General features: G+C 35.6%; 1 protein-coding gene and 1 pseudogene across 3 annotated transcripts in view; both read left to right on the top strand.

Moving 5' to 3' along the window:
• LOC115298510 overlaps positions 1-21,829 on the top strand; it is a 30,927-nt pseudogene extending 9,098 nt beyond the window's left edge.
• PKN2 (protein kinase N2) overlaps positions 1-27,225 on the top strand; it is a 117,053-nt gene that overhangs the window by 9,165 nt on the left and 80,663 nt on the right. Inside the window, exon 1 of one of the 3 annotated variants that reach the window (XM_029947397.1) lies at positions 17,449-17,464. The exons of the other annotated variants lie outside the window; for them this stretch is intronic. The gene's annotated coding sequence lies outside the window, so the exon portion shown is untranslated. Of the gene's footprint in view, positions 1-17,448; positions 17,465-27,225 lie in introns of those variants that run through there. 3 annotated transcript variants of the gene reach the window in all.

Raw genomic sequence — 27,225 nt, 5'->3', positions numbered from 1 at the left:
AAAAAAAAAAAAAGAATGCGGTTTGGAGGTGCCTGGCTGACTCAGTAGGGCATATAACTCTTAATCTCAGGGTCACAAATTCAGGCCCCACATTGGGCATGGAGCCTACTTAAAAGTAAAAAGAAAATCTGTGGTGTATTATTTGTCATACAAAAAATATGTAGTGCAAATATGAAGGCTATAGACCCATTCAGTGATTTCATGAAACTGTTTAAGTTCAGATTTTTCTTTCTCAGAGGCTTTTGGGTTTTTTATAAATTTGAACTAAGATTATATGTCTGCAAAGTCCAGAATGGTCCCGCACATTTCAGCACTAGAGAAACAGATTTATGATAATATACTTCTGAATATTAATAAATAATACCAATACTGTAGTTGGATATGCTTAAACTTTGTGTAAATTATAGTAAATGTCCAATTGTTTATTGCTTATTGGTTAGCCTCACTGACTTTCCATTTTGTTGCTATAGAAATCTTATCTTTGAACCCCAGTACCAAGAGGGTGTTCATTTTATTATAAATTGTTGTTCTGGTACATGTTTTCAATGTATTAAAACCTCATAAAACTCTATACAAAATCCTACAGTTAGTTTTGGTGTGTCTTTTTAAGGATGATTGAATAACCAGTAGGAACTTTAAATATCAGAGCTAAAGCAAAATTCTTGCTTTACTAAATCCCTAAAAACACTATACTAAATCTCTAAAAAGAAGGGGGTAGGGGAAAGAGGGAGTGGGGTACCTTTCCTTATGCTTTGAGGTTAGCAAGATGGTGGATAATTCCTTTAGTATAATATAATGGTAATTAGAGAGAAGGAACTAGTTAAAAGCGTACCTCATATAAAATAGAGTCATGTTGGAAAACTACGAGTAGTAGTAGTAGTGTCACTATATATGAATCATTTTTGAATTAGAAACCACTTTCACATGTATTATTTCTTTAATTCTTAAAATGACCCTTTGAGTTAGGAATGGGGAGGGATTGTTATACCCAGTTTTCAGGTGTTCAAGGGAACTGAGAATGAGTATAAGAGGGAGTATATTTCTTTGTAGTATTTATTTATTTTTTAAAAGAGTAAGTGTGAGGAGAGAAGAGGGGCAGAGAGAGAGAGAGAGAAATTTTCAACATAGAGCCTGACATGGGCTTGATCCCATGACCTGGGATCATGACCTGAGCCAAAATCAGAAGTCAAGTGTTCAATTGAGTGCGCCACCCAGGTGCCCCTGTAATATTTTTGTGATATAAAAATATTATAGAGGTGTGGTGATTCCAGCAGAAGTAATGTGTAACTTCTGGAGAGTTTATCATGGTTTAAAGTGTATGTAACATTTAAAAATCGCTTAAAGAAGCTCTTATTCATGAATGATGTTTTCTATAATTTAGAAACTATATATAAATTAAAAGAGGCCAATCATGTTACTCACAATGTAGACTTGCAAAGTGAGTATTTTGTATGCATGAGATATTTCAATGAACTAGAAATATATTCCTGTTTTATATCTTTTAAAGGAATAATATTTCTCTCTGATGTTAAAATTTAGTCTGCATTTATTTCTAATTTATATCTGTTTATGGGGGTAAGGTCTTATAAATTAAAAAGTTTCTTAATAGCCTAGGAGCATCTAGCAGCTTTCCTAAAATACTTTGCTGTAATATGTTAACACTCTTACTGATCATAGCATTTGGGCCTAAGTACATTCAGATAAATTTATGAGGAAAAGGATGATCACTTTTGTTTTTGTGTTCCACATTAATTTTATCCATTTTTCTTGTGTGTGAGTTATTTTTTATTTATGGTTGTATTCTCATCCCTACCCTAGTTTTTCCTTGCTACACTCTTTACAACCTGAGAGTTGTACTTTAATTATGCTCTTTCACTAAAATAGTCTTCTCAAGAAGTTAAAAATAACTGGACACAGTTAACAAATAACTAAATATATTTCTAGGGTTTTTTTTTGTGTGTTGCTCAGTGTGTGACTTGTTCAAGGTAGCTCTGTTAACAGTGCTAAAACCAAATCAAACTAAACAACAAAACACCAAACACTCTGCAATTCAGCTTTTTTGACTTTACTTTGTCTAGCCTTGGGACTTCTTTTTTATTTTTTTAGTATTTTGTAATTTATTTCTTGTCTAAGCTTTTTTTATTTTTTTATGTCTTTATGTCTTTATTTTGAGAGACAGAGACAGCGTGAGTGGGGGAGGGGCAGAGAGAGGGAGACCCAGAATCAGAAGCAGGCTCCAGGCTCTGAGCTGTCAGCACAGAGCCTGATGCAAGGTTCAAACCATGGACTGTGAGATCATGACCTGAGCCAGTGTTGGTCGCTTAACCAACTGAGCCACCCAGGCGCCCCAACCTATGGCTTCTTAAAAGAGCTCCAGCATACTCTGTCCAGCTTGATCCTGTAGAAGTAAAATCCTCAGATTGTGATTATGATGTGGTAATCAGTACAGCTTGATTCATTGCAGGATTCCTGTAACTTTTTCTTAGGAAATATAATGTTTCCTTCTCTGAGAAGCACTTTCCTTCCTTTATTATTGACTTTATATTTCCAGTTAGCTGCTCTGTCAGAGGTATTTATTTGGTCACATTATGATGCTTAATTTTTTTTTTGAATTATGGTTAAATATGCACATTTACCCTCTTAACCATTTTTAAGCATGCAGTTCTATAGCATTATGTACATATATCATGTTATGCAATCATCACTATCTCCAGAATTCTATTTATCTTGCTGAAAATATGGACCCATTAACACTAATGTTCCATTACCCCACTCCCCAGGTCCTGGCAAACTGTATTCTACTTTTTCTTTCCATGAATTTGACATGTAAGTGGAATTAAACAGTGTATGTTCTTTTGTGACTGGCCCATTTCACTTATCATAGTGTCTTCAAGATTTAGCTAGCCATATTGTAACATGTGTCAATTTCCTTCCTTTTTAAACCTGAATAATATTCCATTATATGTATATGCCACATTTTGTTTATCCACCAGTCCATCAGTGGATACTTGGGTTGCTTCCTTGCCATGCTTTTCTTTTAATAAGTATAGCACTATTGGAGGTTATTGTACCTAGTCATGATCATTTGATAGTCTCTAACTGTGTTGTTCAGTTCGTAGCCACTAGCCACATGTAGCTATTAAAATTTAAATTAATTAAATATAAATAGAATTTAAAATTTAATTCTTCAGTCAACTAACCACATTTTAAGTGCTCAGCCACATGTGGCTAGAGGCTGCCATATTGGACAGCATTGATACATAGATCATTGTGATCATCACATCAGTTCTGTTAAACAGCACTGGATAATGAATGCACAGATCTATTCTAATACTTTGACTTTAGAGAAGACAAAGTCTCTTGAGGATTATAGAAATATATTTATATTTGAAATAAGGAAATTTATTCTGTTTAGAAAATAATTGATGTCTGTTTAAAGACATTTTTATGGTGACTTCACACTAACTGGAACATGTTAAAAATATTTTGTACTGAATGAATTTTAAATAAAATGGTTTTTCAAGTGAAGTTAAGTGATAATGTCTTAGAAGTTTAATGTATTAAAAATATACAAATTGTCATATGTGTTTGTATATAGCAGAGATTTACAGAAAAATAGTTTAAGTCATACTTTGTGTTCATTATTCTCTTACGGGCATTTGTGCTATAGAACTTGAAGTTAAATTGATCTCAGGTATAGAAGATAGCAGATGATTTGTAATAATTTAGTTTCTTCCTGTTGAGATCTTAAAACAATTTACCCTAGAAATTGTTTTCTTTTTTTAATTTTTCTTTTGTTTGTTGACATAACTGACATAGAACATTGTATTAGTTTTAGGTGTAAGATATAGTGATTTGATATGTGCATGTATTGTGAAATGATGACCAGAGTAAGTTTAGTTAAGCATCATCAACACATAGTTATAAATGTTTTTCCTGTGATGAGAACTTTTAAGATCTACTCTTTTAGCTGCTTTCAAATATTTCAAGTATATACAGTACTATTAACTAGAAGTTCTGTATTCTTACGCAGTTTTACAATCACTGAGGTTAAATGAAACTCTTTTTTTCCTGATAACCTCAAATGCTATCTCAAGAACTGGAAGGGCATGTTGTGTGTGTGCATGTGTAGGAACGTTAAGGGCTTGCATTGTTGAAAGGATTATTTTCTATTACTTAGAAAAATTAATTTTTAAATGTCCATAGACTATAGAGCAGAGGTCAAAACTAACATGACTTCATGGTCTAGGCAAGTAACTTAAATTAGTGAAACAGGCGAGTGTAAGGGACATACACATAGTCGGATTGGCAGTGACTGCGTACAGATAAGCAGGTTTGTGTCTGTAGTATTTACATAGCAACCTTGGACCTGGCCTCTATTCTTTAGAACACACTGTTCAGTAATACTTCCTGGATGATAGCAATCATATATGTGTATATGTGTTTGTATATACATGTATCCTTAGAGACTTACAGTGGTGATAATTTCTTAATTTATATAAATGTTGGATCACTGTTACATACCTACTAATTTAATATTGTATGTCAACCACACTTCAATTTAAAAAAAGGTTATATATCCTTTTGGTAAATGTTTAATATGGTAGGCACTACGCATTTGTAAATTGTGGCTAGTACAACTGAGGAACTGACATTTTCGTTTAATTTAAATTAAAATACACACAGCCACATGTGGTTAGTAACTATTGAACTGACAGTGGAGCTCTATAAACTAAATTCAATTGCTAAGATACTCCTTATTGTCTTCTGAATTATTTTGTGTTAATAACCTGGTCCTGTTCTTTTAACCAAAATATTGAGGGATAGTAACTCTAGTATTTCACATTTCTTTATCCCAGAGTGCTCTAGATAATGGCAAAAGTAATCCATATATAATTCATGTTTGAATTGATAGGATACTTGGGTCTATAATTTTTCATATTTTACTTTTGATGCATTTTTACTTATTTTATATATTTGAAGGAAGGCCAGTTTATTAGAAGTATTAAGTAGTATATAGGAACAAAACTGATTGCCATTTGGTTATATGCAGTCCATGACTAGCACTAATGCTAATTGCCATCTTGGGAGGTGGGAGGATCCAAATTATTCATTATTAAGTGTTTCCTTGATACATAATGCCTAAGTGACATCCCATCGAATCTGCATGGCATCCTATTTATTGTCCTCTAACTATGATTTTTGTGGTTCAACCTATCTAAACTGTAGTAGTTCTTTTGTTAATGTGAATAGAAATAAGGAAACTAGTTATAGGTATTACCTGATTTTTGTCACCTGATCTCACCCCTAATGGAACAGGTCATTTTATAAACTTTGTTCCACTTGGTAATAAAGAGTAAGCTAGCTCAAATTCTTATGTGGCTGTTTATCTTCCTTTGCAGTGCTGCCTATACCAGTGGAAAAGTTGGTACTTCATTTTGGAGTATGTGACTTGCTGTATTGTAAGTCATACTTCAAGATTACCAATTCTAAATTGTAATTAACATGTAGGTTTATTAAAGATTGAATCATATTGTAATGCTTCATTAGTGGGGGATGAAATATTTTCCAAATTAATTAGTCCTAATCCTTTAAATCTAAAACATTGGGTTTTTTTAGCATTGTTTTTGGAAATTACGTTTAGGCAATACATGCCACATTTTGCTTCCTGATTTACATAATATACATAGAAAATTGGACTTTTTCTTGAAGTATGTAGTATTTATTTCTGTACCGAATGGACTTAGTGGTTAGTATAGGTTTTTTTCCCCTTTTTCAATCAGGTATTTTTATTCAGTATGTTGACTTTGAGCAGCCATTTTTCCATCTATTCAACAAATATTTACTATCTTCTATATTCAGAGCATTATTCTGAGGCTTGGTAGTATAATGATGATTAAAATATTTAATAGTAATCAAATGTACTTCCCTCTCTTATGGAACTTAAATTATGGAGGAAGATAGACATTAATTAATATACAAGGATATTGGGACACGTAAGGTCTATGGATACCGAGAACTGCTGAACCAGGATAATGAAGGAAATAAAGGAAGCCTACAATCCCAAATAATCATTAAAGCAAAAGTTGTTTAAGGATTTAAAACTGGATATAATGTAAACTTTGGGTTAAAATTAGAACCCATTACTTTTTTTGGAGATGAAACTGTTGAAGCACACCTTAAGAATTTGCTATGGGTTTCAGCAAAACAGTGACAGAACCATGAATTTAAGATTTCCTATTGATAATTTAAAAAATATATTTTAATGCTTATTTTTGAGAGAAAGAGGGGAGGGGCAGAGAGAGAGAGAGAGAGAGAGACAGAAACCTAAGCAGGCTCCAGGCTCTGAGCTGTCAGCACAGAGCCCAACACAGGGCTCAAAATCATGAACCATGAGATCATGACCTGAGCCAAAGGCAGACACTTAACTGACTGAGCCACCCAGACACCCATCCTGTTCATAATGTTTATTTCTCTCTTTTCTCTGTTGCCTTTGATATCCCACCTTTGCTTCATAATTCTAGGTATTTTTGGTTAAGAAACACGTTTCTGTGTTGGAGGCATGTAAGAGTCTGAGATTTGCACATGCTCTTTATTAAAATAGAGATGGTTTTCAATTCTCGTTTTTTTTAAATGCTTATTTATTTTGAAAGAGAGAGAGCACAAGTGAGCACAGCAGCAGAGGGGCAGAGAGAGGGAGAGAGAGAATCCCACACAGGCTTTTCACTGTCATTGTAGAGACCCTGACATGGAGCTTGATCTCATGAACAATGAGATGATGACCTGAGGTGAAATCAGTAGTCAGATGCTTAGCTGACTGAGCCACCCAGGTGCCCCTCAGTTTTGATTGAAATATTAGTTTTACCAATAGTAATACTAAATGTGAGCTATGATTAGCGTGAAAAAATGATTTCCATATTAATGAAATAATTAAACTGTAGGTATTTAAGTCATTGTTCTGGATATACAATGCATTTTAATTAAAAGTATATATATTTGGAATGCTTATATATATAATATGTATTTAAGTTTATTTTCGGAGAGAGAGAGGGGGAGAGAAAGAGCAGGGAAGGAGCAGAGAGAGACAGAGATGGGGTGGGGGGGGGCAGCGAAGGGGGTGGGAAACAGAGGATCCAAAGCAGGCTCTGTACTGACAGCAGAGATCCTGATGCAGGGCTCAAACTCATGAGCTGTGAGATGATGACCTGAGCCAAAGTTGGATGTTTAATCAACTGAAACACCTAGACACCCTTGGAATACATACAAAACAGTTTGTAATTACAGATAGAAATGTGATTATTTATAATTGCTCAGTAAGTACAGAGATGAAATTTCCACAAGTTTCAAATCTATAGTAGTAAAATAAGAATTGAGGTTTGAATGTTAATCAAAATTAGAGGAGGAAGAACTATATGTCATTTTCTCTCATTGCCCTCTACAGTTCTAATATAAACATGTATGGGTTCATTGGCTTATAAAATTATTGTATTTGGTATACTTATATATGTGTAGGCTTGGTAAGAGAAACGGAAACAATGTGGTAAAATTATTTATAACCTATTTTTTGTAAAGCTTTCTTAGTTTTATTGAGATGAGTAAACTTTTGGGGTGCCTGGATGGCTCAGTCAGTTAAAGGTCCAACTCTTGATCCTTAGGGTCATGAGTTCAAGCCCTGTGTTGGGCTCCATGCTGGGCATAAAGCCTATTTAAGAAAAACAAAAAAGACGAGTAAACTTTTGTGACACATTACTGGTTTAAAAATTATTTCTGTTTTAGGGGCACCTGGGTGGCTCAGTCAGTTAAGCATCCAACTTCTGCTCAGGTCATGATCTCCTGGTCTGCACTGGCAGTACAGACCCTGTTTGGGAGTTTTTTCTCTCTCCCTCTATCCCCCTCTCTCCTCCCTCCTCCCTCCTCCCTCCCCACCCATGCATGCACATGTGCTCGCTCTCTCTCAAAAATAAACTTTAGGTGCTTGGGTGGCTCATTCGATTAAGCATCTTTCAGATCTTGATCTCACGGCTGGTGAGTTCAAGCTCTGTGTTGGGCTCTGTGCTAACAGCACAGAGCCTGGAGCCTGTTCTCTCTCCCCCCCCCCCATGTGTGTGTGTCTCTCTCTCTCTCTCTGTCTCTCTGTCTCTCTGTCTCTCTGTCTCTCTCTCTCTCTCTCTCTCTCTCTCTCTCTCTGCCCCTCCCCTGCTCACATTCTCTTTCCCTCAAATAAACACTAAAATAAATTTAAAAAAAATAAACTTAGAGATAAAAATGGATGACTCAGTCAGTTAAGCATCTGACTTCGGTGTAGGTAATGATCTCATAGTTCATGAGTTCGAGCTTCAGTGAGTATGGAGTATGAGTTTCACTTACTTCTCTCTTCTTCTCTGTCTCTCTCTTTCTCTGGCCCTCGAGGGATTATATCTCTTCTCTCTCTGCACTTTGCTCACTTTCATGCACGCTCTCTCTTTCTCTAATAAATAAATAAACTTAAAAAATAAAAATTATTTGTTTTACACATATTTTAGTGATGTTTTATGAGCTTAAAAAATCACATTTTTCAAGGTATAGGACTCTAGTTTTTCAGTAAGTTACTAAAGTAGATATACTGTGAACTTAGATCTCAGCCACCAATTTATCAGAAGTGTGGTTAATCATCTTTGTATCATCAGTGTCTAGAATAGGACTTCACCCATAGTAATAGCTAATAAATTGTTACTGAACAAAATAATTATTAAAAGTGAACCTGTATGCTAAGGTATAGGACAGACGATAGAGTATCTATATGTCAAAAGCTGAATTCTGATCAGGCTACTATAGGTTACTCCCACCCATTCCCATGTATTTGTAGTACCTCATAGAATATGACCTTTGTGCTTGTAATTATGATTATTGTATTGGTGATATAATTATTTTATGGTGATTCAGTTATATTCCACTACTATATAATTTGTGAAGAGAACTAAGCTCATCATATTCTGAATTGTTAGGAATGTAATGTATAGGATTCCTTTAGATGGGTAATAATCAGTTTGTTATAAATTTTTAAAACCACTATATTAACATAGCATGAAATGGAAAGGTTTTTTTTGTTTTTTGTTTAAATTTTTTTTTTAACGTTTATTTATTTTTGAGAGAGACACAGAGCGTGAGCAGGGGACGGTCAGAGAGAGAAGGAAACAAAGAATCAGAAGCAAGCGCCAGGGTCTGAGCTGTCAGCACAGAGCCTGATGCAGGGCTTGAACCCATGAACTGTGAGATCATGACCTGAGCTGAAGTTAGCCACTTAATTGACTGAACCATCCAGTCACCCCAAGTTTGTTTTTGTTTTTGTTTTTTATTTTTTAATGTTTTATTTATTTTGAGAGGAGAGAGACAGAATGCAAGGAGGGAAGGGGCAGAGAGAGAGGGAGACGCAGAATCTGAAGCAGGCTCCAGGCTCTGAGCTGTCAGCACAGAGTCTGACACGGGGCTCAAACCCATGAATCGTGAGACCATGACCTGAGCCGAAGTCAGATGCTTAACAGACTGAGCCACCAGGTGTCCCTTAGTGTAAAGTATTTTAAATTAAGGTTGTCGGGATCCACTTAAGACACCAACATGGGCAGATGTCACTTGACCCTTAATATATTGTGCCACTTTAATTGTTTTATACTGATATATTAATATTTGTGGACACCAGCTTTACAATAAGAGAAGAAAATGAATGAGCTATTACTAAGAATTTAATTAAATAATAGCTGAGAGACTTTAGGAATTCTAAAAGAAGCTTATGTATAATTTGGGGCATAAATTTAAATATACTTAATATTTCTTACAAATTGAAATATACCCAGTAACGTGGCATTTCAACTTGAAAATTCTTTTTTTAATTATTATTGAAATATAATTGACATACAGTGTTATGTTTCAGGTGTACAACATTGGTTCACTTCTGTACATTACTCAGTGTTCACCATGATTAAGTGTAGTTACCATCTGTCACAATTTCATTACAGTATTACTGTTTCCTATGTTGTAGTTTTCATCTCAATGATTTATTTATTTTGTAAGTGGAAGTTTTTATCTCTTAACTCCCTTTATCTGTTTCACTTATCTTCCCACCTACCTCCTCTCAGCAATCACCAGTTTGCTCTCTGTTTAAGAGTCTGCTTATTTTTTGTTTGTTCAGTTGTGTTTTAGATTTTACATATAAGTGAAATCATACGGCATTTGCCTTTCTCTGACTGATTTCATTTGGTATAATGAATATTTTAATTTTTTGAGGAACTTCCATATTATTTTCCACCGTTGGTTGCACTATTTACTGAACATACTTAACATGTTTTCAAGAAAATGCATTCTCAGAGTAGAACAGTTTTAAGAGGTTGAAAGGCCATTTATCTGTACCTGTAGTGTTGAAATTCCAAACAGGATGACCCTACATTAGGTGGCCTTCTGAGACTTCTACAGATTTCTGTAACTATTTCCGCAATAATGAAATCCAGGGTCTACTATTAGTTCTTTCTTGTTATTTTTTTTTTAGTTATTCCTTTCTTGTTTTGTTGAAAAAATAATATAGGCATAACAAAAGATGTATAGACAATAATAAAACAGTTACTTTCACTCAGCTAAAGAAATAAAGATTACCAATGAAGTTGAATGAGGATATCTCTCCAGCATTTCTTCCTCTTCCCACCCCTCCGACCTCAACTACTATAATATATCTAGAATTTATCGTTTCTAACACCAAAAATTATTTCTTGATTAAATCTCTAGCTCTGAGATTCACTCTCATCATAATTCTAAATATGTTTCCTTATGTCATCAGTGGACATGAAAACCAGTATGAAGGACAGCAGCAAGGTCGCACTTAGTTTCACATACCACATTTCTGTCAAATTGCCCATGTAACACTTTGTTACTCACTAATTTTTAACTTGTTTCAACCAAGTCACTTGGCTCTTTTATTGTTTCCATTTGTAAATAGCTGTTAACTTATCTTGCACTTAACTGATTTTACTTGCACAGGGATGTTCTGTTGTATTGTCTATAGTTGATTGTTGCTTTCCCTACCTCTCAACTCTGAGTAACTGACAACTTGCTTCCTGTTTCTTCAACCTAATCAGTAAAATTAAAAATGAGCCCCAAATTTGATTTCCTTTTTCCTTCCTCCTTTCCTCCCTTCTTTCCCTGTCTGTCCATCTATTCATTTGTCTGTTTACAATCTTAGTTTAGTTGCCTACTTTTGTATACTTTCAGACAACAACAGAAGCATCTCTGGACTTTTCCTTTGTAATTGTTTCTCTTAGTATCTCTTTAAGCTCCCCAATTCTTATTATGTTTGAAATACATAGGCTACTATGTTATTTTGTTTATACTTTATTATTTAAAAAATATTCAGCATTTTAGTACCTTGAGGTTTGTGATATCAGATGTTCTCAATTAAGCATGACACATAAAAAATTAATTTTGGTCCTGTCTTTTCTCCCATTTTCTCATTCTCCTAGCCTTTCCCCATTTTTTGGCTCTACTTAGTGATAATGGTAATAATGTTGGTCCTCCTGGTAATTGAATAGATGATAAATGCGATATACAGTGATAAAGATTTTATTTTACTGACTTAATCACTGTAGTCCTTTGGAGCAAACACCTTTTTCTTAATTGTTCTAATATTCTTGTAGTTTTTATTATTTTACTAGAGTCTTTGCTTTCTGTCAGAGTTCTCTGCCTCTGCCTGAGTCACTTCCCTGTCTGCCTGCCTCTATCTTATTGTCATCTTCATAACCAGAATTTCCACATTTTTCCAAAAATGCCCTGTGTGGTGATAAAGCCCCTATTGACAATTACTGGTTGGAGGAAATGACTTCGTTCACATTTGGAGACAAAAGAAAAATACAATGAATAAGTAGCACTTAATTTTTTTTGCTCCTTGTTTTTAAGAGTTTTAGTTAAAATATAATGGTCACTAATAGGTGTATAAGGTTATTCTTCTTATTTCTTGTATTGTGAGGACCATGAACACAAAACAAAGCTTGTATGTATTATCTCCTGGGAAGTTTAGGAATGGAGGAGATTCAAAATGAAGAAGATCCCCTGCTTTATCTTCAGAAAGGTGTGCAAACAAATAGAATCTAGGCAGTGAGGAAGATTGGTTTCTTTGGTCATCTGGAGCCTTGCCTGTTATAATTTCTGAAGTTATGTATATTTTTAACATGGTTAATTTTGTATAAAGGAAGTTAATTTTGCATTCCAGGAAGTCTTAATCAGGTCTTATTGTATGTCTTTTTGTGACTATGGTATATTTCCTTAAAAAAGTCTTTGTTGAATGTTAGGCTCTTAAGAAATAGCTGATTGCTAGATAGTAACTGACAAAAGGCTTGGCCTAAGTAGGTTCTGAACTTTGGGTGCTTGGAAGGACTTAGAGATCTGTGAACCCCCTGAAACCTCCTCCCACTCTGTGTTTGTGTATGTGTGTGTTGCACATATGGAATATTCTGAGAATCCATTGCCTTCATCAGGATCCCAGAGATTGTAACCTGTGCCCCCACCCCTCACCCCACCTCCACATACACAAAAACGTTTAAGAACCACTACTAGGGGAAAATTAATAAAATTGATCAGTAGAATGGTGATTAGATGCTCCTAGCATTGCTGGTAGCTCTAATAACAGTCCTCTGGTTTAGAAGGCATACAAGATAAAGTTATTTCTATTTTAAGCATATAAGGGTCTAAGAATTTGGAATGTGAAGAAAAAATAACTGAAAATCAAGTAGTCATTAAGACAGTTACTAACAAAATTTATATTTTGCTCAGTGTATAATTTTCTTTTCTGCTTGAATATGCTTATGACTTAATAGGAAAGAACAAAAGCTCATTCCATATTATAAAATGTGAGGATTTCTTTCTTTCATTTCTGACTGTAGCTATTTGTATTCCCGGTCCTTTTTTTTCTCTTTGCCTGAAACTTTTTTTTTTTTTTAATTAGGAAAGGGATAGAATTTTGAATTTGGATATGGGGGATTGTTAATCTAGCTATGGAACTTGAAGCACATTCCTTTTTTTTTTTTTAATCCTTAAAATTATTTATTGATTAGCTAGGATGTGGCTGACATGGTGCTGGGGACACAGCTGTGTAAAGATACTTCACCTGATCTTAAAGATCTTATTGTGAACCCCGGAAGACAAAGGAAGCTACAATAAGTAAGGATGTAATAGGAAGCAGGGATGGGTACTGTGGATCACCTCACAGGAGCACTTGGGCAATGATTGTAAATGGTGTTGTGTTTTTAACTTTGGTGTCTACATGGTCATTGTGAGTCCACAGAACTATGATTGATTTTTTTTGAAGTCTGACTAATTTTTTAATGTTCTTGTAACCTGTAATATTGCTGAACTATTTTACTGTAGAAGTTTCTGATAAATTTCTTGGGATTTTTTTTTATGTAGATGACCATTTTATCTAATAGGGACATTGCTTCATCCTTTCCAATCTCATGCCCTTTATTGTCTTACTGAAGTGGTGAATGCCCAATACTGTGTTAAATAACATTGCTGAAAGCGTATGTCCTTATCCTGATCCTGATCTTAGGGGGAAGCATTTAGTCTTTCACAATTACATATGCTAGGTATAAGTATTTGTAGAATCTCTCTATCAAGTTTAGAAGTTCTCCTCTATTCCATATTTTTAATTATGAATGCCGGTTGAATTTTGTCAGATGCCTTTTCTGCATCAGCTGGTATGATTGATTATGTGCTTTTTCATCTTTATTCTTTTGACATGGGGGATTATATTGATAGATATTTGAATATTGAACAAGTCTTCCATATAAGAGTAAACCCTACTGGGTTATAATGTATAATTTTCTTCATTGCTGGATTCAATTTGCCTTTTAGGGGGGAACTTTTTACATCTAAATTTATGGGAGAATTTTCTGTAAAGGATTATCTAATGGTTATAAGACTGTTTAGATTACATAGTTCATGTTGGGTGAGTTTTGGTGGTTTGTCCTTTTCAAGGAGTTGGTTCATTTCATCTAAGTTTTTGATTCAGATGTGTGGATTTGATTTTAGTGTTTTCTTGTTTTTTAATGGCTGTAATATTTATAGTTACATTTGCTATTTTATTCCAGATATCCTACATTGTGTCTTTTTGATCTTTATTAGTCTTGCTGGAAGTTTATCAATTTTATTGATCTTTTCAATTAACTTTTGTATCATTGATTTATTTTTCCCTGTGATATTTTTAATATTGGTTGCTGCTCTTAATTTTTATTGTCTCCTTCTTTAACCTGCTTTTGGTATATTTTGTTCTTTTATTTCTTGAGGCTCAAGTTTGGCTACATCCCACACATTTTGTTGCATTATATTTTTGTTTTTATTCAGTTCAGTATATTTTAAAAATTTCTTTGGAGACTTCTCTTTTGAACTATAGATTACTTAGAACTGTGTTTTTAGTTTTTGAGTGTTTGAAAATTTTTCTTCTGTTGACTTGATTCTTTTATGGGTGGTAAAAGTGCTTTTTATGTTTAAATTCCTTTAAATTTAAGTTTTTTGGTTTTTTTTTAATTTTTTTAATGTTTATTTTGAGAGACAGAGAAAGAGTGAACAGGGGAGGGGCAGAGAGAGAGGAGAGAGAGAATCCCATGCAGGCTCTGTGCTGTCAGTGCAGAGCCTGATGGAAGGTTCGAATTTATGAATCCTGAGATTATGACCTGAGCCAAAATCAGGAGTCGGATGCTCAACTGACTGAGCTACCCAGGTGCCCCTGTTCAGGTTTTATGACCCAGTTTCTGTTCTTTCTAGTGAATATTCTATGACCACTTGAAAAGAATGTAAGTATTTTGTTTTTGTTATATGGAGTAGTCTGTAAATGTTAATTCTTCTTTTTGATGGTGGTGTTTAGTTCTGTCTTCTTGCTGGTTTTCAATCTTGTAGTTCTGTTTTGCTGAGACAGGAGGGTTGACATCCTCAAATATAATTGTATAATTTTCTGTTTTTCCTCTGGGTTATATCAGCTTTTGTTTCTTATATTTTAAAGCTCTGTTGTTTCCACATTTAACATTACTATGTCTTATTGGTGGATAGTTTTATCATTTTGTAATGACTGTCTTCTGCCCTGATAATTTTCTTTGCTTTGAAGTCTGCTTCTCCTAGTATTAATATAGCCACTGTTGCTCTTATTTTTTATTAATGTTTATACAGCATATCCTTTTATTCAATATACTTATTCTGTGATATCAAAAGTTAGGGTTTTACAAATAGCCTATAGAGGTCATATGCCAGACTCTGTTTTGAAATTTTGTATTTAGATCATTTATATGTCTAGTAATTACTGAAATATGTTAGAGCGTAAGTCTGCTAGATCACTATTAGTTTTCTGTTCCTTCCATTTGTTCCTCCTGTTTCCCTTTTGTTACGTACATTTGAGCTACCTGAACATTTTTTAGAACCCATTTTTATTTATAATATTTTTTAGCATATCACCAGTTTTTCTTTGAAGTGGTTTCTTTGGGTATTACGATGTGCATATGTATAACTTTATTTTAGATACTGTTGGTATTGGTATTTTACGACTTTGAATGAAATGTAGAAATTGTACTTCTACTTAGGTCCCTTTACCCATTAAAATGGGTTGTCTCATTTACATTGAGCACATCAGATGATCATAAGAATTCATGAGGAAAATGATACTCTCTTACATTTAGCCCTATTTTTATTCATTTTGTCTTTCTTTCTAAAGTTACAAACCTCTTGCAGTTATCAGTTGCTTCTAGTTTGAGAACTTCTTTTAGCCATTCTTTATGATCAAGATTGCTGCTGACAATTTTTCCTAGTTTTCTTTGAGAATGTCTTTGTTTCCCTTTAATTCCTGATGGATCTTTTTACTGGGTATAGAATTTGAGGTTGACCATTCTTTCAGCATTTGAAATATTATACTGCTTTCTTCTGGCTTGTATAGTTTCTGTTAAGAAATGCATCATTTCTCTAGCTACTTTCAAAAATGGTTCTTTGTAGTTTTCATCAGTCTGATTTGATATATCTTGCCTTTCTTTGGCTGTCCATAGGGTTATCCTTTCTGGGATTTGCTCAGTTTCTTGAATCTGTAGATTTATGCCTTTTGGCAAATTTTGGAAGTTAGCCATTTTTTCCCCCAATTTTTTTCAGACACATACTCTTTCTCTTCTCCTTTTGGGACTCGAGTAACACAAACATTAGATTTTCTTTGTGTTGTTCAGAGTGGTTAAGTTCTATTCATCTGTCTTCAAGTTTAATGAATCTTTTCCCTGTTATCTTCAATCCAGTATTGAGCCCATCCAGTGAGCTTTTTATTTAAAAAAAAAAACCTTTTTAATGTTTATTCATTTTTGAGAGACATAGAGTGAGTGGGGCAGAGGCAGAGAGAGAGAGAGGGAGAGAGATCTAATTCGAAGCAGGCTCCAGGCCCTGATCTGTTAGCACAGAGCCTGACACAGGGCTCAAACTCAGAAACCATGAGATCATGACCTGAGCCGAAGTTGGACACTTAACTGACTGAGCCACCCAGGTGCCCCAAAGTGAGCTTTTTACATTTAATTTTATAATTTCCTTTAAGTTTTTCTGTCTTTATTTGCTGAGGATTTCTTTTTTTTTTTTAATTTTTCAATTAAAAAATTTTTCAGTTGTTAAAGCATTTTAAATGATGAGTTCTTTAAAATCCTGTAATTTAATTTCAACCTGTGGTTTCTCTTAGTTTGGGCATATATTGACTCTTGCCATTCAATCTGTCCTTTTCCTGGTCCTTGAGTGAGTGATTGTTTTTGGTTTTTGGGGGGTTTTTTTGGTTTTGTTTTTGTTTTTATCCTGGGCATTTTGACTATTATGTTGAGTCCCTGTATCTAAATCTTCTATATAAGCAAGTTCTTACTCTGTTTAGGTTTAGCACACAGATCTTGGCCTACTTTTGTGGGCTGTAGTTCCTGTGATAATTTATTTTCCAAAGCCCTCACAGTATTATTCTGATCTGCTTTGTGTACCGCTTGAAAGCTATTTCAAAAGTTGGGTTTTATGGTATATTTCGTTTCTTAAACCTTTTTGCATATGAATTCTGGTCAGCTTGATGTGTGGATTGTTTCTGCCAAGTTCTGGTTCTATGCAGGACTTCTTAAGCAGCTTTAATGAATTCTTTTCTCCGGTTCTGTCCTCCAAGATCATCTGTCTTTTACTCCGTTCTCTTCTTGAGGTAGTGAGGAGGACTGTCTGTACCTGCTAGATACGAGTGGAATTAACTTGGTCCCCACTTGGTCTTCATTAACAGCACAGCATTGGAGGATGCAATTGCTGTCTCAGACTACCTGCTACTCAGGGGCAAAAGCCCAGAATCTCTTTCCTTTTATGATGACACCATACAAGTGGGAGATAGGAGTTTCACCTTGTTTTATCTTCTCCCACTGGACGTGGAAGCAGGTCTCTGCTGAGGGAAGGGAGCATCATCCTGATTTGCCTACTCTTGGTGAGTTAGAGTACATACTCTGTGTTTAATCTCTACTTGGGCTGCCTTGTCAGGGAGGGAAAGCCACATACCAAGCTACCTCAGGGTCTGGGAAAGGAGACCATACTCCCTACTTGGTCTCTGTTGATGCCTCCCCCTTGGTAGGAAGGAGGAACCCCATTCTGGATCCTGGTACTGTCAAAGAGCAGAAGTTCAGTATATTCACTTCAGTTTCACTGGCACCATACTGACACAGAAGGAGAGCACTGCCTCAGGGTTCTTGCCATCTGCCGTTCTACCCTGGACTATCCGCTGCTGTCAGTTACATCCAGGCTCCTCCAGATGGAGCTTGGCTGGAATAGAGTGGGTATTGTCAAAAAGGTTTCTGTCCTGGGGCGCCTGGGTGGCTCAGTCGGTTAAGTGTCCAACTTCGGCTCAGGTCATGGTCTCATGGTTTCTGAGTTCAAGCCCTGTGTCAGGCTCTGTGCTGACAGCTCAGAGCTTGGAGCCTGCTTCCAATTCTGTGTGTGTGTCTCTCTCTGCCCCTCTCCCATTTGTACACACGTGTGCACACTCTCAAAAGTAAATAAACATTTTTAAAAATTGAAAGGTTTCTGTTTGCTGAGCTGTTCCCTTTCACCATTCTTCTACTAGAGAGAGAGAGAGTAGACTCTTCTTGATTTTTTTAAAAATTAATTTATTTTGAGAGAGCATGAGGAGGAGAGGGGCAGAGAGTGAGGTAGAGAGAATCCCAAGCAGGCTCTGCACTAGTCAGCACAGTGCCTAGTGCAGGACTCCATCCCACGAGCCATGAGATCATGATCTGAGCTAAAATCCAGAGTTGTATGCTTAACCAACTGAGCCACCCCTCACCCCCACCTTTTTTTTTTTTTTAACTTTGGCTTTGGAGGCTCTTGTCTGGTACCCAGGGTGGACAAGTCTATGATAAAAATAAAATGCAGAGAATTTGCCACCTTGTGTTCCTCAAGACCTGAAGTTTCTAACTGGTTTGCCTTTTTTTCACTTCTCAGAGTGTTGGATTTTCTGCTGTTTTATTTCCAGAGTGATTGCTTATAGTTCTCAGGCAGGAGTAGAAAGAAATGAGCCTGTTCCATCTTGTCCAAAACCAGAAATTTGACAAATCTGATTTTTGTTTTAGTTTCTCATGCAGGGTTACTTCTTTCTTTCACCTTATCTGGATAACTCTTCATCATCTCATGTCTCAGAATAAATTTCACTTCCTCAGAGAGTCTTAGAGAGGCTTTCCTCAATGTTTTAATCAAATTTTAGGTGGGTTTTTCATTGCGGTTACCACAATCTTTTTTTTTAATATTTTATTTATTTTTGATACAGAGCATGAGAGGGGGAGAAGCACAGAGAGAAAGAGACACAGAATCCGAAGCAGGCTCCAGGCTCTGAGCCAGCTGTCAGCACAGAGCCTGATGCGGGGCTCGAACCCAGGAACGTGAGCTCTGACCTGAGCCGAAGTCGGAGCCTTAACCGACTGAGCCACCCAGGCGCCCCGGTTACCACAATTTTTAATTGTGGTTTACTTGTTAAATGTGTGCCTTTTCTCTAGATATAAGCTCCTTGATTGTAAGGATCCTGTCTTTTTTTAAGAAAAAATACTTATTGGGAAGCCTACGTGGCTCAGTCTGTTAAGCGTCCGACTTTGACTCAGGTTATGATCTTGTGGTCTGTAGGTTTGAACCCTGCATCGAGCTCTATACTGATAGCTCAGAGCCTGGAGCATGCTTGGGATTCTGTGTCTCCCTCTCTCTCTGCCCCACCTCTGCTCATGCTCTGTCTCTCTCTCCTCCTCCTTTTCTTCCTCTCTCCCTCTCTCTCAAAAACCAATAAACTTTAAAAAATTAAAAGAAAAGAAAAAGAAAAAATACTTACCATTTTTAGAACAGTTTTAAATTTATAGAAAAACTGAGCAGACAGTAGGAAGTTCTACATACCCCAAACTCTTTTCCCCATTTTAAGCATCATACATAAATATGGTATGTTTGTTACAGTTAATGAATCTTATTAGGAATTAAAGTCCATACTTTACTCATATTTCTTTGGTTCTCATTTTTTCTGCTCCAGCATCCCATTCTGGATGCCACATTACATCTGGTTGCCACTTCTCCTTAGGCTCTCCTTGGCTGTTTTAGTTTCTTAGACTTTTCTTTTTTCTTTTTCTTTCTTTTAAAAATGATCTTAACAGTTTTGAGGAGTTCATTCTGGTATGTTATAGGTGTTCCTCTATTAGAATTTGGTGTTTTTCATTATTAGACCAGAGTTATGGGTTTTTGAAAGGTTAATTACAGTGTTAAAGTACCATTTTACGTAATATCAACATGACTTACCACTGTTGATGTTGACCTTGATTACCCAGCTGAGGTAGTGTTTGTCAGGTTTCTCCTGACTCTGAAGTTACTTTTTTCCCCCCCTCCTCCTTTTCATACTGTACTCTTTGGAAGGAAGTCACTATGCACAGCAGAGTAAAGGGATTAGGCTACTTTTCTTTGATGACTCTGTGTGTGTGTGTGTGTGTGTGTGTGTGTGTCTGTGTGTGTGTGTGTATAAAAATTACGTTGAATTTTTATATACAGGAGGTTTCTTGCCTCTACCATTAATTTCTTATTTATTTATACCAGTATGGACTCGTAGATATTTATATTATACTTCGGGTTATAATCCAATACTGCCTGATTTTGTTGGTAAAATTGTTCTAATTTTTGGCCAGTGGGGGGTTCTTCAAGCTGGCTCTTGTGTCCCTTTGACATACCTCCATCAATGTGGCATTTTTTGGTGGGTTTTTTTTTTTTTTTTGAACACTTCTTTATTTTCTTGCACTACAATATGCTCCCGGCTCATTTTGAATTTTCCCTACTCCTAGAATCAGCCATTTCTCCAAGGAGTCCTGTTTCTTTTATTGGAAACTGGTATTAGAAACCAAGATCTGGGCACTAGGTGTATCATTAGGGGTAAGGTAATGATTATAAAGTATCATTTAGGAGGTGGGAGATCTGAGAAAGGAATGCAGGCTGTTAGAATCAAAGTGTATTGCACATACACATGAAACAACCTCACTGAAAGGAGTGGTGAGAAAACATGCTAATGTAGGTAACATTGAAAATGAAAGAATCTGCAATACTAAAATAGAGTTGGAGGCGTCATTATATAGTTATAATGCAATATAGATCTACTTTTTTTCCCCCACCACTGTGTATCCAGTATCCAGCACAGCCTCTAGCATTCAGTAAATATTTGTGGGATGAATGAATCAGTCCTGTCTGGCCAGGGTATGGAACACTATGGTTTAGCTTAGTCAGATATCCATCCTTAGATCATTCAGCCATGGCCAGGGATTATGGGATCACATAAAACATCGACAACCTCTCTAGAATCACATGGTTTGAGTGAGATAAGAAACATTTCCCAGAGGCTCAAAGGAGAGGAGTGTGCAAAATAAGACCAAAAATGACTAATGGCATCCTTTGGAACAGAGGTAGAAATCCGGCCCATTAGGTTCAGTTTCATGGTGTAAAATGAGGTTATTTTAAAGTAGTAGTCTACACACACACTTACAAGGAATATTGATCTTGAGGTTGAAAACATATATAGATCTGGAATTGCAGTTGCCATTACTAAATTAGATAAAACTTTATGTTTTAGATAAAACTTTGTGTTTCAAAGCAGGAACCTAGATGTATTATTTATGAGTCTGATTTGTGATAAGAGAAATCCTAAGTCAAACTAACTCAAGCAAAAGAGGAATTGGTTAGCACTGTGACTAAAATGTTTAGGGGAATGGGAGTATGTTTAAGCATGATTCGATTTAGACACTCAGCCTGTGTCCTCTGTGATTTTTTTTTTCCTCTTTAATTCTCATCTTTACTTTTTCTGGATTAGCTTTCTTTTCTACTGGCTATGATAAGAAAAGCTCTTCTCAGAGATGGCTGATGAGATCACCAAGGCTCAGGCCGCCTGGCCTGGTAGCAGCATGCTCTTTGAGAAGATCATTCACAAGGAAATCCCAGCCAAACTCAATTTTGAGGAGGACCAGTGTCTTGCTTTCCGCGACATTTCCCCTGATCAGCAACGCACTTTCTGGTGATACCCAAGAAAAATATATTTCAGATTTCTGTAGCAGAAGATGATGATGAAAGTCTTCTTGGACATTTAATGATTGTTAACAGAAATGTGCTACTGATCTGGGCCTGCAGAAAGACTATCTAATGGTGAATGAAGGTTCAGATGGGGGACAGACTGTCTATCATGATGAATTGGCCTCTTCGTTAAGCGTGTTTTAGGGATAATTTTCCCTTCTCTAGGCAATGATAATATTTGCAAGAGGTGGTGGTGATGGTGGAGGGCACTTGAGGGGAAGAGCACTGGGTGTTGTATGGAAAACAATTTGACAATAAAATATTATGGGAAAAAAATTAAAAAAATAAAAAAAAATAAAATATTTGCAAATTCCAATATGTTAAGCAGTATACTTATTTTTGTCTGTGTATGGAGAGATTGAGGAAATAAATTATAACAAAGACAATGTTGCGTGATTTACTGTAAAAAAAGAATGCATTTCTCTTTGTCAGTGACTTTAAATTTTTGTTGTCTTTGCAATTGGTGTTCTCTGGAGAAGGACTTTCTTATCAATCCCTGAAAAGGGCCTCTGAATGGGCCTACTTCAATCAATGACTAACCCCAAGTCAGTCCCTGCATCTAAGGATTGGATACTCTGATAAGTTTATGCTTAGTTTTTTCACCGGAATGGTGAGGAAATAAGGCAGGCAGTTTTTTTTTAAGCAAATCTGTTTTCAAAGGTGATGATTTTATGTTTTGTTTTGTTTTGTTTTGTTTTTTTAAAAAAGAGGATTGTTGTCTCTACCTACATCCTTCTCAAAGTGTGGTGAGGGGGCATAAGGTGGGAAAGAAAAGGAAAAACAATTTTTAACGTAATGACAATGTTATTGACATCCCTGTCACCCAAATTAGATTGTTACACTTTTTACCTATTGGGTGTCACAACAAGTAATTAATAATTATTGTTATTGAAGAGACTACTTAAAACAATCATTATTTCTTGCCTGGATTACTACTGTAACCTCAATTGCATATCTGTTATAGTGTCACAAACTTTCAAGATTCTGTGGGTGTACTAGGTGTTTTTTTCCTGGTCTTGCCTGTGCTCACTTATGCAGATGCATTCAGCTGGTGGCTAAACCAGACTGGAATGTCCACTGTGGCCTCAGTCATGTGTCTGGTGTCTCAGCTGGAATGGTTGGAACAGCTGGAGTGCTGTGGTTCTCCTCCACATGGCAACTGTCCACGTGATCACTTTCATCTTCCAGAGCCTCTCTCTCTAGCAGAATAGTCTGGACTTCTGTAAGTAGTATTTGGGGTTTCGAGAGTGAAAAGAGAAGCTGTGAGACCTCTTGTGTCCCCTTCCTTCTTCATCATCAGAATGTCACTTTCATCACACTGTCAGAATAAGTCAAAAGGATGGTGTTGAATCACTGTGAAAGGGGGACAACAAGACAGTGTGAATGCAGGGAGGCAGGATTCATTTGAAACCATTTTGCAATGGTCTACTAGAGCTTCATAGAACATATAGCTTCCCTGCTTTTCCCTGCTCCCCCCAACCTTGAAATCTCCTCTTAATACAGGAGGTCGTATCATATCACTTATTTGCCTAGGCCAAAAGCCAAAGGCTTTGTATTGCTTACAGGGTCCTATATGATCCTTGTCAGATAGGGATTTATATTATATCTAAAACAAGAAATCCAAAGTAGCAGGGTAGGACTTGGGTATCAGTTCAGTAAAGCCGGCAGGGTCCCAGGACCTCTCTCTGCTTTGCCATCTTTGATATGTTGGGTTTTGTCCTTTTTGTCCCTTATTGTCACAGGAAGGTGGCTCCTGCATCTTCGGGCTTTGGGTCTGCATTCTAAGCAAAATCAGAGAGAAGTAGGCACTTCCCCACAATCCTGGGCTGGCTTCTTATTGACAAAAATTGTCATATGGCTACTTCTAGCAGCCAGGGAATCTGATGAAGTGAAAATTTTATCTGTGTACTTTGTTGCATCTAGCAGAAGTGGGAGTGTTCTCAGTAAGGATACAGGGAGGATGGGTATTATGTAGGCATCCAGTACTATCAGCTTAAGTGCTGTGTGCCAGAAACCGCACTGTCACTATGAAAGCATACTTCTTAGTTCTAGGCATATCTATTATGAGACTTAGAAATAATACAGTCAAGGTAGTTGTATTAATTGCATTTTTCATATGAGGAAATTGAAGCTTTAACATGATTGCAGTGTCAGAATTTGTACATGACCAGATTGACTCCCCACTTGCCATCATACTATATTCCAGCTGAGCTTTCTGTTAAACACACACACGTGTGCACATGTGTGCATGCACACACACACAATGTGGCCTACTACATTTGTGTAAAGCTTTGTTGCCTCTTCACAATATGTTTGGTTTTCTTGTCTGTTTCCCTTAATAAATTGAATATCTGAAAGAAAAGAAGGTTGTGCTATTTTCCATTGCCTAGCTTTCAGTGAACATTTTGAATAAATTAGTTTTTTAAAAAACTAGAAGATAGGAAAGTCAAACATCATTTTGCAGATGAGCAAACAGGAACAGTGAGATGGGATAACCTGCTTGGGTTGCATAGCTAGTGACAGAAAGCTGGTGTTAGAACTGGTTTCTTGCTTTCCAGTTGAGAATATTCTCCCCTGAGACACTGAAGGTTGGATTAGGGTAAAAGTAGAGATAAGAAGTATGTCCTGCCAATATTCCTGATATTGGCATGTAATATCCATTAATTAAGACAAATTAGGTCAAGGTGTTGTTCAAATATAAGGAAATGGATACTCCTAAGATCTCTAAGAAGGCAGTATGGAGCAAAAGAGCACCAAATTAAGAATCAGACCTGCATTGTAAACCCAGCCAGGTCACTGACTTTTCCTTGTGACCTTAGGTAAATTACTTAGCTGCTTGAACCTGCTTTCCTCCAAACTAAAAGGAAATTAGGCTACTTGATCTTTGAAGTTCCTTCTAGCTAAAATCTAGCTAAAACATTATATGAACCATTGTACCCAGTGAGTTTTTATGGGTGCTCTAACATTTCTTGGCATCTATCAGGTCAGACTATCTTATATTTCTATAGTGTAGAGAAAGTAACTGCTTTTTCACTTCTCTGGGAACTTGGCCAGTGAGGAGTAAACATCCTTTCCTATCTCTCCCTAAATGAAGTATTTGATCTTAAGTGACAGACATTTTTCTTTATTTTGTTCTTTGAATCTGATCTGGTTCCTATTTTATTTTTTCCTAACTCTACTGTGAATTTGTTAAATTGTAGTAAATTGAAAACATCAGGGCATCTGGGAGGCTCAGTAGGTTGAGTGTGTGACTCTTGATTTCAGCTTATGTCATGATCTCACTGTTTTGAGTTTAATTTAACCCACATTGGGCTCTGCCCTGACAGTGCTTGAAATTCTCTCTGCCCCTCTCCTACATGCACATGTGCACTGTCTTTCTCAAAAACAAATACACATTAAAAAAAGAGGAAAATATCAGTTTATGTTTTAGTCTACAGATCAAAATTTCTTTATTTTATGCAGTAAAAATAGTTGTATTTATTAAATACATATTAACACATCTGTGTATTTGAAATACTTACACATGAGATGGTCTAATCAGAGTAGAATGTGTAGTCTTACCCTTTATAGTAGAATTGTACTGACTCAAAATAACCTAGCTTAATAGCAATATATTGTAGATTACCAGTATAAGCTTTTACATTTGCAAAACTGAAATAAAGTAATAGTTATTTTTTATTTTGTTTAAATAATGTCTTTCTTTCCTTAATAGGGACAGCATATATTCATTTCTTAAAGAAATTGAGCAAATTTAGCAAACTTTGAAGAACAAAATGAAAATTCCTCTCAATTTTCTTACCCAGAAATAATAATTATGAATATTTTAATTTTTTTCTGGTATTTTCCCCCATTCTTATTTTAAACAGTACTTGAAGTGTGTGTGAACATCATAACAATAGATGAGGCTGTGTGTGCAAATGTGGAGTAATAAAGGACATAAATAAGATAAATCTTTTCTTATTCCATAGGCTGTTTGAAATTCTTGTGTTGTGACACTTAGCATCCTGAACTTTTTCTTTCCTGTAAATTGGCTTAAAGCCCTACTATTTATAAGTTTTATGAGGAAGTCTGTGCCTGCCACAGTGCCTTGCATATATTACTGATTATTTAAAAAATTATTGAATTGACCATTCTATACAGTTATAATTTCTAATTATTTCTTGGTTATATTTCTAGGAATAGAATTACTAGGACAAAATCACTATTTTTAAGTTTCTTGTTACAAATTTCCAGCTTTTATAAGGCTTATGGTTTACATTTCAGTTATTGCTAACATTAGATTAGAAAAATCTTTGTCAATGGTACAGTCTCTTTTGCCACAGCACAATTTTCTTTAATGTATTTTAATACATAAATGATTAGTGGATTGGGAAATGGTATATGTATAACATGGGCCCTAGGTTAGTTCTTCTGTAATCTTCCCCAAAATGTTAATATTTTGAGGCAGATTTAAAACAAAAATTTTTCTATGAAGTCCTAAGATAAAAGCTCAAAATTTCATATAAGTTTGATGGTTTGGGGGACCTCTGTCATCAATATGGAAAAGACTTCTGTTGCTCTGATTGTCATTCATTTGTTGATAAAATGCCTTTTCTCTCTGTATACTTCAGTTGTTATTTTCATTTATCTTACAACTTGGTGTAGCCTTCTGGTTTAAGGATTTATATCATTCTTCAGTTCTGGAAAATTCTCATTCACTTATCTTATACAGGCAGTACTTCTTCCTCATTTTCTATATTCTTATTCTGGAGCTCTTACTAGATGGATATTGGATCTTCTCATTTTTATCTTCCATGCTTTTTTAATTTCTCATATCTCTGTGTGATGAATTCAGAGAATTTTCCTCGGTTTTCTGTCTGCTACGTTACTAACCCATTATGTTGGTTCAATTGCTATTTAATGTATCTTTTGAGCTTTTAATTTATTTTGGTTCCTTTGAAATCATGTAATTTTTACTTTTTATTTCCTATTCAGGACTCTGTTATTTCTTTTACGTAGCCTCTTGAAATCTGCTTACCTAAAAATCACTTCAATTGTTCTACTATAAATCCTGAAGGTATTAATTTCACTGATAGTTTCCTTGTGTTTGGATTTGATCCATCTGATTGAATGACTGCATTAAGGATATGGATGATATAAAATATAAAGTAGGTAGGATTAACCATGGAAGGCTTGAAATATTTTCTTAACAGATATTTTGTGATGGTGAATGTAGATTGGTAGTAAGATAAATAGGGCATAAGAAAGACAAAGGTAAAATAATGTAAACAGCAAAGGTGTTAGACTAGCATGGAGTGGCTAGTTTATGATTTCAATGATAAAAGAGAATTAAGTTTCTTTCATGTATAGATGATTGGTGGAGCATCACAAGTACTTTTAGAAGTTTAGTTATATGTTTAGGATTAGTTCATTTTTTTTCTTTCTTTTAAAAATCTTTTATCTGCATACTTTCTGAGTATATTAATGAATTTTTAAGGTAGTTTGTGATTAGAGATTGCATCTAACTTGTTTTAGAAAGGTGAAAAAAGATATCTATTGTTTAATTTTGGGGTAAGCATGAAATTTTACAGAGTAGAAAACAGGTGTGAATGGATGATGAAAGGGGTAGGCTTGTAAATG

This window comes from Suricata suricatta, chromosome 8 (assembly GCF_006229205.1).
Source record: "Suricata suricatta isolate VVHF042 chromosome 8, meerkat_22Aug2017_6uvM2_HiC, whole genome shotgun sequence".
Lineage (NCBI taxonomy): Eukaryota > Metazoa > Chordata > Mammalia > Carnivora > Herpestidae > Suricata > Suricata suricatta.
The sequence above is the reverse complement of the archived record's forward strand: the minus strand, read 5'-3'. Positions and strand labels throughout refer to the sequence as shown.